Below are 15,804 nucleotides of genomic sequence, written 5' to 3' on the forward strand. Positions count from 1 at the left end.
GTGAATATTTGAAATCTTGAATTTGATGAATACTTGAGAGAGCATGGCATTGTTTCTCGGTGACTCCTCCAGAACGCCATACGGTGAATGGTGTATCTGAAAGGAGAAATCGTACCCTATTAGATATGGTACGTAGTATGATGAGCTATACTGATATGCCAATCTTCTTTTGGGGATTTGCATTAGAATCAGCTTTGTATATTCTGAATAGGATTCCATCAAAATCAGTTTCTTCCACACCTTATGAGATATGGCATGGAAGAAAACCAAGTCTTAAGCATGTTAAGATTTGGGGTTGTCCAGCTTATATCAAAAAGCTGAACACTGATAAATTGGAGACCAGATCAGAAAAAGGTCGATTTGTTGGATATCCAAAAGATAGTTTTGGTTATTATTTTTATTTGCTTACTTCACAAAAGGTTGTGATAAGTAGAGATGCCACATTTCTTGAACAACAGTTTGTTCAAGAAGGAGGCAAAGGAAGGCAAATAGAGTTGGAATTGGAGAATTCTGACCAACCAACAGATCAGATGGACATAGATCCACCTAGTCAACCAATACCCGTCGATGAAACATCTACAGCTGTTCCTCGTAGAACAACCAGGGTATCTCACCCACCAGTGAGATATGGTTTTCTTCATGAAGAAGAACAAGAGTTGTCTACTCATGAAGAAGTAGATCATGGAGATGATCCACTTACCTATGAAGAAGCTATATCAGATATAGACTCTTCAAAATGGATTGATGCTATGAAATCCGAGATTGATTCCATGTATAAGAATCAATTTTGGGATCTTGTTGACCCACCTGAAGGTATTATACCTATAGGGAACAAATGGGTTTTCAAGAAGAAAATTGGTTCTAATGGAAAGGTAAAGACCTATAAGGCAAGGCTAGTAGCGAAAGGGTTTCGCCAAAGGCAATGAATCAACTATGAGGAGACTTTCTCGCCTGTTGCCATGCTTAAATCAATTAGGATTTTATTAGCAATAGCTGCATACTATGATTATGAGATTTGGCAGATGGATGTCAAAACAGCTTTTCTCAATGGATACATTGAAGAAAACATTTTCATGGAACAACCTAGGGGATTTGAATCCCATGATGGTTCCAAGGTATGCAAGCTAAAGCGATCCATTTATGGGTTGAAACAAGCTTCGAGGAGTTGGAACATCCATTTTGATGAAGCCATTAAATCCTTTGGTTTTATCAAAAATGAGGATGAGCCATGTGTATATAAGAAGGTTAGTGACAGTGCTATCACTTTCCTTGTCTTATATGTGGATGACATATTATTGATGGGTAATGACACAGGTACGTTGACGACTATAAATGTATGGTTGTCAAATACATTCTCCATGAAACACTTAGGGGAGGCAACCTATGTTCTTGGGATCTGCATCTATAGAGATAGAGCGAAAAGAATAATTAGTTTATCCCAAAGTCTATACTTGGAAAAGGTGTTAAAGAGGTTTAACATGCTTGATTCCAAGAGAGGATTGTTACCAGTGAGACATGGTATCCATCTTTCTAAAGAGATGTCTCCAAAGACACCTGAAGAAAGAGATAAGATGGCCAGGATTCCATATGCTTCGGCTATTGGAAGTTTAATGTATGCAATGTTGTGTACTAGGCCGGATATCGCATATGCTGTTAGTTTGACTAGCAGGTATCAATCCAATCCAGGTTTGGAACACTGGATAACTGTCAAGAATATTCTTAAGTACTCGAGAAGAACTAAGGATTTATTCTTGATTTATGGAGGTGGAGACTTGCAATTGGATGGTTATACTGATTCTGATTTCCAATCAGATATCGATGATAGAAAGTCTACCTCTGGATATGTGTTCATTTGTAATGGAGGTGCGATCGGTTGGAAGAGTTCCAAGCGAGCACGATTGCAGATTCCACTACGATGGTGAGTATATTCTGCATCGAGATCTGCAAAGTAATCTATTTGGATAAAGAAGTTCGTGTGAGAACTTATAGTAGTTCCTTCCATTGAGTCGGCGGTTCCACTACCTTTGTGACAACAATGGAGCGATCCTCTGAGCTAAGGAACTAAGGTCTCACCCAAAATCCAAACACATAGAAAGGCACTACCACATTATCGGACATATAGTTGGGCAAAGCGATATAGCCATGCAGAAAAATAACATCAATGAAAAATTCAGGTGATCCATGCACTAAGCCTTTGTCACAAGCTCGATTAGTGACATCTTGAGAAGATGGGTCTAAGGTATTGTAATGAATGGCTCTAGTGCTAGTGGGAGATTGTTAGTAGTATGCCCTAGAGCATATCATTTAGTATGTATCTTGTATATATTTTTATTAATAAAAGGCATTTCCACTTTTCCGTTTACATAATATATTTATGTGTAATAGAAAAGGTCCATTGATATTTTGTTAGAAATATTATTCTTAAGTTGTTAAGAATATGAGTGACAATATTTCTAGCACAAAGTATCATAAATAGGTTCACAATCGAGGATACTTCATAATAAGGACATGACTTATCCAGAAAGATTGTATTCATGTTTGTTCCCAAGTTATTTATATGAGATATAAATAAGATGGAATGGTGAGTCTCATGCCATATGACAAACATGATAGGCACTTATAAATGATAAGTAGGCCGAACTAGTGACACTTATGACAAGCACATGGAGTTTACTCTTGTCAATGTTTTGTCATAAATCATATCAGTGCATATAATCTTTAGACCTGAGATAGCACAGTTATCTTGTATATAGGTAGTTTGAGTTTGATACTGCTTTAATACTTGTACTGTGTATGGGTATATGGGTATGTGTTGGCTCCTACTAGTTATATATGGAGGTAGGTGTTGATCAAGATGGAATCTGTTCCTCTAAGTAAATAGAGATAAAATCCTATGTTCATTTAATTGTTCTTGATGTTTCAAGTTTATGGCCAAGACAGATAGATTTATTCGAAAAGAGTTTACGATGAGAAAATCTTTTAATCAAGAACTGGAATTAAAAGAGAACATAATATTCATAGCAAATGGAGTTTGACATAAACCATGACTCGGCTTGAGTTGGGATTTTATGAGAGAGATTCTAGTGCATGGTAACATATGATTATAGGTTCATTTAAGGTAAACCTTATTACTAATTGGGTGGCTATGGCATGCTATGCTAGGTGTTAACCATGGTCTATGAGGTTCATAAAATGATTTAGAGAAATCATTTATTGTAAGAAAGAGTTCTAATGATATTAAGAGTTCATATCATGTCTCATTGCCAATTAGTGATGAGCCTAGTAAGTCACACACATACACAAGTTATCACCTAATTAAATATGATTTAATTAATTAATTAAAGAGTTTAAATTGATTAATTAAATAGGTTTGGTTTGCAATTAGATTGCAAAGTCCCTAGCATGACTTGAAACCAAATCCAGATTATTGGATGTATAATATAAGTTAAATTTATATTTAAAGTGTTTAAATATGAATTTAATTAATGAGAAATTAATTAATAGAGATTAATTAATTAATTTATATTTGATATAAATTAATTAGAAGAAGAAAATAATTATTTTGGGTTAAGAACTCAAAATTAAGACACAGGGGCATTTTGGTCATTTTGCAGTGTGACACGTGGCACCATGAGATGGTGACACATGGCATAACACATAAGCTTGCCAAATGTTTTTTAATCATGTAAGATGATTAAAATCAAGATTAAATATAGGTTTGACACTTGGCACAATGTGATTGGGTCACTTAAACCTAGAGCTAATCAAAGGGTGACATGTGGCAAGGGTTTAATGTGTTAACCTAGCTATTTAAGTGTTGTTATGAGAAAATAAAATACAACCAGCAGCCACACTCCTTTGTCACGCCACTTTGAGGGTTTTTATCTCTTCTTCTTCATCTCTTATCAATTCAAAGAGATTAGCCATCAATCTCTTGAATTAAGAACACTAGGAATTGTTTCTAGTGTCCTATTTACATCTTTAATCTCTTAAAAGGCAGAACTTGATTTTCTAATTAATAGAAAAAGCTTTAGAAGCTCTTCAAGGGCTGCCATAGGTGTTCTTGGTGTGGACAAGTTAGAGGGACAACATCTGGTGTCCTGAAGACGAATCTCAAAGGCGCAGACACGCTGTAGTGCATCAAGAGGTTAATGTAATCGTTCTTGATTTAATCTAGGGTTCTAAAATTTATCTGATTAATTTTAAAATCTTAAATGGAAAATAAAGATCCAAAAACATATTAAAAGAGTTTTAATATGTTGTTTATCATTGAAATCAAATAGATAAAAATAAATCTTGCATGATGCATGTGACCCTAGGTGAAAATTTTTGAATTCAATGGTATAAACTTGTGTTTTTCACGCTTCCGTTCCTTCAGATAGCTAAACAGACAGGGAAGGCTAAAGCTGACAAAGGCAAAAAGAAAGTGTTTCCACTGCCATAATGATGGGCACAAGAATAGGAACTGCCCAGAGTATAGTCAATAATAAAAGCTTGCAGTAATGAGATGTTAGATTTCGGATTGGCAATGGCTCAAATGTTGAAGCCTTAGCCATAGGATCTAAATCTTTATACATGTGTAGACATTTTTTGTATTTAAATAAGGTTATGCATGTACCTGATGCCTTTTAAGTGAAGGAACGGAAGCGTGAAAAACACAAGATTATACCATTGAATTCAAAAATTTTCACCTAGGGTCACATGCACCATGCAAGATTTATTTTTATCTATTTGATTTCAATGATAAACAACATATTAAAACTCTTTTAATATGTTTTTGGATCTGTATTTGCCATTTAAGATTTTAAAATTAATCAGATTAATTTTAGAACCCTAGATTAAATCAAGAACGATTACACTAACCTCTTGATGTGCTGCAGTGTGTCTGCGCCTTTGAGATTCGTCTTCAGGACACCAGATGTTGTCCCTCTAGGTTGTCCACACCAAGAACACCTATGGCAGCCCTTGAACAGCTTCTAAAGCCTTTTCTATTAATTAGAAATTCAAGTTCTGCCTTTTAAGAGATTAGAGATGTAAACAGGACACTAGAAACAATTTCTAGTGTTCTTAATTCAAGAGATTGATGGCTAATCTCTTTGAATGGAAGAGAGATGAAGAGAAATAGCTGGAGAGGCTCAAAGTGGCGTGACAATTGAGAGGAGAGGCTGCTGGTTATGTTTTCTTTTCATAACCACACTTAAATAGCTAGGTTAAGACATTAAACCCTAGCCACATGTCACCTTTTGATTAGCTCTAGGTTTAAGTGACCCAATCACATTGTGCCAAGTGTCAAACCTATATTTAATCTTGATTTTAATCATCTTACATGATCAAAAAACATTTGGCAAGCTTATGTGTTATGCCATGTGTCACCATCTCATGTAGCCACGTTTCACAATGAAATGACCAAAATGCCCTGTGTCTTAATTTTGAGTTCTTAACCCAAAATAATTATTTTCTTCTTCTAATTAATTTATATCAAATATAAATTAATTAATTAATCTCTAATTAATTTCTCATCAATTAAAATCATATTTAAACACTTTAAATATAAATATAATTTATACTACACATCCAATAATCTATATTTGTTTTCAAGTCATTCTATGTACTTTTCAAAATAAAAGCAAACAAAATCTATATAATTAATCAATTAAACTCTTTAATTAATTAATTAAATCATATTTAAATAGGTGATAAAGTTTGTATGTGTTTGACTTACTAGGATCATCACTATTTGGCAATGAGACTTGATATCAACTGATTATATCTTCAGAAGTCTTTCTTAACATAAATGATTTCTCTAAATCATTTTATGAACCTCATTGACCATGGTTAACACGTAGCATAGCATGCGATGGCCACCCATTTATTAATAAGATTTACCATAAATGAACCTATAATCATATGTTACCATGCACTAGAATCTCTCTACAAAATCCCAACTCAAGCTGAGTCATGGTTTATGTCAAACTCCATTTGTTATGAATATTATGTTCTCTTTTAATTCCATTCTTGATTAAAAGATTTTTCTCATCGAAACTCTTTTACGAATAAATCTATCTGTTACGGCCAGAACTTGAAACATCAAGAACAATTAAATGAACATAGGATTTTATCTCTATTTACTTAGAGGAACAGATTCCTTCTTGATCAACACCTACCTCCATATATAACTAGCAGAGCCAACACATGCCCATATACCCATACATAGTACAAGTATGAAAGCAAGATCAAACTCAAACTACCTATATACAACATAACTGTGCTATCTCAGTGTCTAAAGATTATATGCATCGATATGATTTATGACAAAACATTGACAAGAGTAAACTCCATGTGCTTGTCATAAGTGTCACCGGTTCGGCCTACTTATCATTTATAAGTGCCTATCAAGTTTGTTATATGGCATGAGACTCACCATTCCATCTTATTTATATCTCATATAAATAACTTGGGAATAAACATGAATACAATCTTTCCGATAAGTCATGTCCTTATTATGAAGTATCCTCGATTGAACCTATTTATGATACTTTGTGCTAGAAATATTGTCACTCATATTCTTAACAACTTAAGAATAATATTTCTAACAAAATATCAATGGACCTTTTCTATTACACATAAATATATTATGTAAACGAAAAGGTGGAAATGCCTTTATTAATAAAAATATGTACAAGATACATACTAAATGATATGCTCTAGGCATACTACTAACAATCTCCCACTAGCACTAGAGCCATTCATTACAATATCTTAGACCTATCTTCTCAAGATGTCGGTCTAATCGAGTCCGTGACATAGGCTTAGTGAATGGATCACCGGATTTTCACCGATGCTATTTTCTGCATGGCTACATCGCCGCCCAACTATTTCTCCGATAATGTGGTAGCGCCTTTCTATGTGTTTGGATTTCCGTGAGACCTTGGTTCCTTAGCTCAGATGATCGCTCCATTGTTGTCACAAAGGTAATGGAACCGCGACTCAATGGAAGGAACTACCGTAAGTTCTCACACGAACTTCTTCATCCAAACGACTTTCTTTTGCAAAGATTCGATGCAAGAATATACTCACCGAGAGTGGAATCTGCAATGCGTGCTCGCTTGGAACTCTTCCAACCGATCGCACTCCAATACAAATGAACACATATCCAGAGGTAGACTTTCTATCATCGATATCTGATTGGAAATCAGAATCAGTATAACCATCCAATTGCAAGTCTCAACCTCCATAAATCAAGAATAAATCCTTAGTTCTTCTCAAGTACTTAAGGATATTCTTGACAGCTATCCAGTGTTCCAAACCTGGATTGGATTGATACCTGCTAGTCAAACTAACATCATATGCGATATCCGGCCTAGTACACAACATTGCATACATTAAACTTCCAATAGCCGAAGCATATGGAATCCTGACCATCTTATCTCTTTCTTCAGGTGTCTTTGGAGACATCTCTTTAGAAAGGTGGATACCATGTCTCACTGGTAACAATCCTCTTTTGGAATCAAGCATGTTAAACCTCTTTAACACCTTTTCCAAGTATAGACTTTGGGATAAACCAATTATTCTTTTCGCTCTATCTTTATAGATGCGAATCCCAAGAATATAGGTTACCTCCCCTAAGTCTTTCATGGAGAATGTATTTGACAACCATACCTTTATAGTCGTCAACATACCTGTATCATTACCCATCAACAGTATGTCATCCACATATAAGACAAGGAAAGTGATAGCACTGTCATTAACCTTCTTATATACACATGGCTCATCCTCATTTTTGATAAAACCAAAAGATTTAATGGCTTCAACAAAACGGATGTTCCAACTCCTCGAAGCTTGTTTCAACCCATAAATGGATCGCTTTAGCTTGCATACCTTGGAATCATCTTGGGATTCAAATCCCCTAGGTTGTTCCATGAAAATGTTTTCTTCAATGTATCCATTGAGAAAAGCTGTTTTGACATCCATCTGCCAAATCTCATAATCATAGTATGCAGCTATTGCTAATAAAATCCTAATTGATTTAAGCATGGCAACAAAGTAGAAAGTCTCCTCATAGTCTATTCCTTGCCTTTGGCGAAACCCTTCGCTACTAACCTTGCCTTATAGGTCTCTACCTTTCCATCGTAAACCAATTTTCTTCTTGAAAACCCATTTGTTCCCTATAGGTACAATACCTTGGGTGGGTCAACAAGATCCCAAACTTGATTCTTATACATGGAATCAATCTCGGATTTCATAGCATCAATCCATTTTGAAGAGTCTATATCTGATATAGCTTCTTCATAGGTAAGTGGATCATCTCCATGATCTACTTCTTCATGAGTAAACAACTCTTGTTTTTCTTCATGAAGAAAACCATATCTCACTGGTGGGTGAGATACCCTGGTTGTTCTACGAGGAACAGCTGTAGATGTTTCATCAATGGGTATAGGTTGACTAGATGGATCTATATCCATCCGATGCATTAGTGGTGAAATTCTCCAATTCTAACTCTATTTGCCTTCCTTTGCCTCCTTCTTGAACAAACTGTTGTTCAAGAAATGTGGCATCTCTACTTATCACAACCTTTTGTGAAGTAGGCAAATAAAAATAATATCCAAAACTATCTTTTGGATATCCAACAAATTGACCTCTTTCTGATCTGGTCTCCAATTTATCAGTGTTCAGCTTTTTCATATAAGCTGGACAACCCCAAATCTTAACATGCTTAAGACTTGGTTTTCTTCCATGCCATATCTCATAAGGTGTGGAAGAAACTGATTTTGATGGAATCCTATTCAGAATATATAAAGCTTATTCTAATGCAAATCCCCAAAAGGAGATTGGCATATCTGTATAGCTCATCATACTACGTACCATATCCAATAGGGTACGATATCTCCTTTCAGATACACCATTCAGCTGTGGCGTTCCTGGAGGAGTCAGCTGAGAAACAATGCCATGCTCTCTCAAGTATTCATCAAATTCAGTACTCAAATATTCACCTCCACGATCTGATCGAAGAGCTTTAATACTTTTTCCTGTTTGATTTTCTACTTCAGATTTAAATTCCTTAAACTTTTCAAAGGATTCATGTTTGTATTTCATCAAATACAAATACCCAAACTTTGATTTATCATCAGTAAAGGTAATAAAATAATGAAAGCCCCCTCTAGCCATTTCTTTAAACGAACCACATACATCACTATGTATTAGTTCCAAAATATTTTCAGCTCTTAGCCCTTGTCCAACAAAAGGTTATCTAGTCATTTTGCCTTGAAGGTAAGATTCACAAGTTGGAGTAGGCTCAGAGCCCAATGAGGATAGAATCCCCATTTTCTCCAGTTTTGCAATCATATCTTCTGCAACATGACATAACCTTAAGTGCCAAATATATTTTGAACTTGAGTTGGTTTTCACCATGGCATTGCATTCATTTAGATTGCTATACTCTGGCCAGTGGAAACACTTTCTTACTGGTAATGGAAACACTTTCCTGTTGGCAGTGGAGACACTTTCCTTTGCCTTTATCAGCTTTAGTCTTCCTTTTCTGTTTAGCTATTTTCTTGGAAGGACCAGAAATCTGAGGTTTCTTTTTCTTATTGCCCTTCTTCTTGTTGGACTTTCCAGCAGAAGAAGATGCAACCAAAGCTACCGCTTTTCCTTTATTGCCTGGCATATTCTTTTGGGCAATAACCAGCATGTTGAGTAAACCAGCTAAGGTGCATTCCTGTTTAGTCATATGGAAATTTGTCACAAAATTCCCAAAAGACTCAGGATGGGACTGAAGAATCAAATCCGTTTGTAGTTGAAAATCCATGTTGAAGTCAAGATGTTCCAACTGCTCAATCAGCCGAATCATCTTGTGGACATGATCCCCAACATTCTGTCCCTCAGACATCCTCATACGGAATAACTGTTTAGATATCTCATACCTAGCATTCCTGCTGTGCTCACCATACAACTCTTGTAGGTGAAGGAGAATCTCACTCGCACTCTGCATGTTCTCATGTTGCTTCTGTAACTCATTACTCATAGAAGCAAGCATGTAACACTTAGCTCTCATATCATGCTCCTTCCACTTGTCCAAAGTTTCATGTTCCTCTTGTGTGGCCTCTGAGGTAAGGGACAGGAACATTTGAATCTAGAACATATCCTATATGTTCAAGGTTCAAGACAAGTTTCAAATTTCTTAGCCAATCAGATGCATTAGGTCTGTCAACTGTTGTGATCAAGTATGCTTGCAAGGATATTGGATGGTGGTGGTTGTTTTGCTCATTTTTATCGAGAAAATTAGCTGCGAAAAATAACCAGATTAATTAGTAAATGTATCAAGTAATTAACCAAAATGATTATGGTCTTTTAATCAAATTGGTCCTCCCACTAACTTAGCGAATCCTACACTTCCAAAGTAGAAGCGAAATCCTAGTTGGATGGATTTCTAGTGGGTGATTGAATTCTTCTAATTCTATTGATCATCCTCAGGTACATCCATTATTGGAATTACAATAATCTATAATCGAGCAACTCCTTGCCCATCACATCTCATGTGAGGTTCAATCCTTTACCTAGCCCCTAATACTCAAAATCTCAGTACATCCATTATTGACTTATCTTGCATTAGTTAAGTTGATCCCATTGAGCGATAATTATGCAAATAATTTTAATGTCCTCAGTACATCCAATATTGGCCACCAAACCATTTACATATTTACAACATCTAATGCTTAACAATTATTCTTAAGAAAATCTCTTAAATTAATTGCATCTCATGCAACTATTTAAAATTTCTTAAAATAATTGCCCCAATGGAGGGCTTATGTTATAATTACTTTAATTATAGCATTTCCAACTTAATCATTTGTTTGGAAGATTTTATAGCCATCCTAATTACTATTAAGGTCTCACTTTGCACATTATCCATTTAGCATGCATATATCATATAATTGCATACATTCCCATACATCTCATGCATTCATGGATAAGCAGTAAATATGGTATGATCATGGACTTTCTAAGGGATTCAATCGAGCCACCAAGAATTGAATCGGGCATTCCTAGGTGTATTTCATTCATTCATTTTTCAAGAGTTGCTGAAGGAGTACATAATCAACACTTGATATTGAATTCCTCCTTGGTCCCACCAATGCTCTTGACCTCCTTGAACTTCTTGCAATCCAATATTACATAGTAATCCTTGGCATACCAAGACGAATATACAAGAACTTAAATAAATGAAATTACAACCCAAAAATATTACAAACTTAATAATACATGCCCAAAATAAATTAAAATAAATTAATTAATTTACAATCCCAAAGAAACATAAAAGAAATAAATCCAATCTCATTGGTCTTTTATAGTCCATGATCATCCATCATGCATATCACTATTTAACAATTAAATAAAACATACATACTTAAATTAAATTGAATATCTCATATTCAACTTAAAAATCCAGATTTGAATATGATTCAAATAAATTTAAAAATTCAGATTTGAATCTCATTCAAACAAATTTAAAAATTCAGATTTGAATCACATTCAAACAACTTCAAAAATTCAGATTTGAATCACATTCAAACATTTTTAAAAATCAGATTTGAATCACATTCAAATATATTTTTAAAAAATCAGATCTGAATTTTATTGAATCAATTTTAAAAAATCAGATTTAAATATGATTCAAACAACTTTAAAAATTCAGATTTGAATCACATTCAAACAACTTTTAAAATTCAGATTTGAATCACATTCAAATAATTTTTAAAATTCTGATTTGAATCATAATTTAATTGTGTGATTAAAACAACTAATTAAACACTTTAATTAGTCAAATAATAGGCCTTAGATCATACAACAATTGCAGAATTAAAAGCCAAACCTTGAACCACCCAAGGAACCATTGTTGCGCCACCTATGGTGGCTTCACCATGTGTGCGCCACACCTCATGATCCAACCAGCAATGAATCTCTTGATCTCATGATCAAACACACAATTAAATTATATAATCAACAATCTAAATGGCAAATATAGTGGCTCGATACCAATTGAAGGCAGGCGTGAAAAACACATGATTATACCTTTGAATTCAAAAATTTTCACCTAGGGCCACATTCACCATGCAATATTTATTTTTATATATTTGATTTCAATGATAATGAACATATTAAAACTCTTTTAATATGTTTTGGATCTGTATTTGCCATTTAAGATTTTAAAATTAATCAGATTAATTTTAGAACCTAGATTAAATCAAGAACGATTACACTAACCTCTTGATGTCTTGCGGTGTGTCTGCGGCTTTGAGATTCGTCTTGAGGACACGGATATTGTCCTCTAGGTTGTCCACACCAAGAACACCTATGGCAGCCCTTGAACAGCTTCTAAAGCCTTTTCTATTAATTAGAAATTCAAGTTCTGCCTTTTAAGAGATTAGAGATGTAAACAGGACACTAGAAACAATTTCTAGTGTTCTTAATTCAAGAGATTGATGGCTAATCTCTTTGAATGGAAGAGAGATGAAGAGAAATAGCTGGAGAGGCTCAAAGTGGCGTGACAATTGAGAGGAGAGGCTGCTGGTTATGTTTTCTTTTCATAACCACACTTAAATAGCTAGGTTAAGACATTAAACCCTAGCCACATGTCACCTTTTGATTAGCTCTAGGTTTAAGTGACCCAATCACATTGTGCCAAGTGTCAAACCTATATTTAATCTTGATTTTAATCATCTTACATGATCAAAAAACATTTGGCAAGCTTATGTGTTATGCCATGTGTCACCATCTCATGGTGCCACGTGTCACACTGTGAAATGACCAAAATGCCCCTGTGTCTTAATTTTGAGTTCTTAACCCAAAATAATTATTTTCTTCTTCTAATTAATTTATATCAAATATAAATTAATTAATTAATCTCTATTAATTAATTTCTCATCAATTAAATTCATATTTAAACACTTTAAATATAAATTTAATTTATACTACACATCCAATAATCTAGATTTGGTTTCAAGTCATGCTAGGGACTTTGCAATTTAATTGCAAACCAAATCTATTTAATTAATCAATTAAACTCTTTAATTAATTAATTAAATCATATTTAAATAGGTGATAACTTGTGTATGTGTGTGACTTACTAGGCTCATCACTAATTGGCAATGAGACATGATATCAACTCTTAATATCATCAGAACTCTTTCTTACCATAAATGATTTCTCTAAATCATTTTATGAACCTCATAGACCATGGTTAACACCTAGCATAGCATGCCATGGCCACCCAATTAGTAATAAGATTTACCTTAAATGAACCTATAATCATATGTTACCATGCACTAGAATCTCTCTGTTACAAAATCCCAACTCAAGCTGGAGTCATGGTTTATGTCAAACTCCATTTGTTATGAATATTATGTTCTCTTTTAATTCCAGTTCTTGATTAAAAGATTTTTCTCATCAGAAACTCTTTTCTGAATAAATCTATCTGTTCTGGCCAGGAACTTGAAACATCAAGAACAATTAAATGAACATAGGATTTTATCTCTATTTACTTAGAGGAACAGATTCCTTCTTGATCAACACCTACCTCCATATATAACTAGCAGGAGCCAACACATGCCCATATACCCATACATAGTACAAGTATGAAAGCAGTATCAAACTCAAACTACCTATATACAACATAACTGTGCTATCTCAGGTCTAAAGATTATATGCACTGATATGATTTATGACAAAACATTGACAAGAGTAAACTCCATGTGCTTGTCATAAGTGTCACTGGTTCGGCCTACTTATCATTTATAAGTGCCTATCAAGTTTGTTATATGGCATGAGACTCACCATTCCATCTTATTTATATCTCATATAAATAACTTGGGAATAAACATGAATACAATCTTTCTGGATAAGTCATGTCCTTATTATGAAGTATCCTCGATTGTGAACCTATTTATGATACTTTGTGCTAGAAATATTGTCACTCATATTCTTAACAACTTAAGAATAATATTTCTAACAAAATATCAATGGACCTTTTCTATTACACATAAATATATTATGTAAACGGAAAAGTGGAAATGCCTTTTATTATTAAAAATATGTACAAGATACATACTAAATGATATGCTCTAGGGCATACTACTAACATTAAGAACATCATTTCTATATCTAGTTTGACTAGAGATGGTTATGAACTTCAGTTCATAAATGATGTTTGCAATATTTATTTTGGAAATAAATATGTTGGTTCGGGTTATATGCATGATGGACTTTATTATCTAGATAATAATGTTAAATATAAATCTAATGTAAGTGATCTAAATGAATGCAATGCCATAGTGAAAATCAACTCAAGTTCAAAATATATTTGGCACTTAAGGTTAGGTCATGTTGCAAAAGATAGGATTGCAAAGCTGGGGAAAATGAGGATTTTATCCTCATTGGGTTTTGGACCTACTCCAACTTGTGAATCCTGCCTTCAGGGTAAAATGACTAGATCACCCTTTGTTGGACAAGGACTAAGAGCTGAAAAATATTTTGGATCTAATACATAGTGATGTATATAATCCATTTAAGGAAATGGCTAGAGATGGTTTACATTACTTAATTACCTTCACTGATGATAAATCAAGATTTGGGTATTTGTATTTGATAAAATACAAACATGAATCCTTTAAAAAGTTCAAAGAATTTAAATCTGAAGTAGAAAATCAAACAAGAAAAAGTATTAAAGCTCTTCGATCAGATCGTGGAGGTGAATACTTGAGTATTGAATTTGATGAATAATTGAAAGAGCATGGCATTATTTCTAGCTGACTCCTCCAGGAACACCAAAGCTGAATGGTGTATCTGAAAGGAGAAATCATACCCTATTGGATATGGTATGTAGCATGATGAGCTATACTGATATGCCAATCTCTTTTGGGGATTTGCATTAGAATCAACTTTATATATTCTAAATAGGATTCTAAGAAAATTAGTATCTTCCACACCTTATGAGATATGGCATGGAAGAAAACCAAGTCTTAAGCATGTTAAGATTTGGGGTTGTCCAGCTTATATCAAAAAGCTGAACACTGATAAATTGGAAACTAGATCAGAAAAGGGTCAATTTGTTGGATATCCAAAATATAGTTTTGGATATTATTTTTATTTTCCTACATCACAAAAGGTTGTGATAAGTAGAGATGCCACATTTCATGAACAACAGTTTGTTCAAGAAGGAGGCAAAGGAAGGCAAATAGAGTTAGAATTGGAGAATTCTGATCAACCAACAGATCAGATGGATATAGATCAATATAGTCAACCTACATCTATTGATGAAACATCTACAACTGTTCCTCGTAGAACAACTAGGGTATCTCACCCACCAGTGAGATATGGTTTCCTTCATGAAGAAGAACAAGAGTTTTCTACTCATGAAGAAGTTGATCATGGAGATGATCCACTTACCTATGAAGAAGCTATAGCAGATATAGACTCTTCAAAATGGATTGATGCTATGAAATCCGAGATTGATTTCATGTATAAGAATCAAGTTTGGGATCTTGTTGACCCACCTGAAGGTATTGTACCTATAGGGAACAAATGGGTTTTCAAGAAGAAAATTGGTTCTAATGGAAAGGTATAGACCTATAAGGCAAGGCTAGTAGCAAAAGGGTTTTGCCAAAGGCAAGGAATCGAATATGAGGTGAATTTCTCGCCTGTTGCCATGCTTAAATCAATTATGATTCTATTAGCAATAGCTGCATTCTATGAATCCCAAGATGGTTCCAAAGTGCACAAGCTAAAGCGATCTATTTATGGGTTAAAACA

The sequence above is a fragment of the Hevea brasiliensis genome, chromosome 1 (genome assembly GCF_030052815.1).
Source record: "Hevea brasiliensis isolate MT/VB/25A 57/8 chromosome 1, ASM3005281v1, whole genome shotgun sequence".
Classification (NCBI taxonomy): domain Eukaryota; kingdom Viridiplantae; phylum Streptophyta; class Magnoliopsida; order Malpighiales; family Euphorbiaceae; genus Hevea; species Hevea brasiliensis.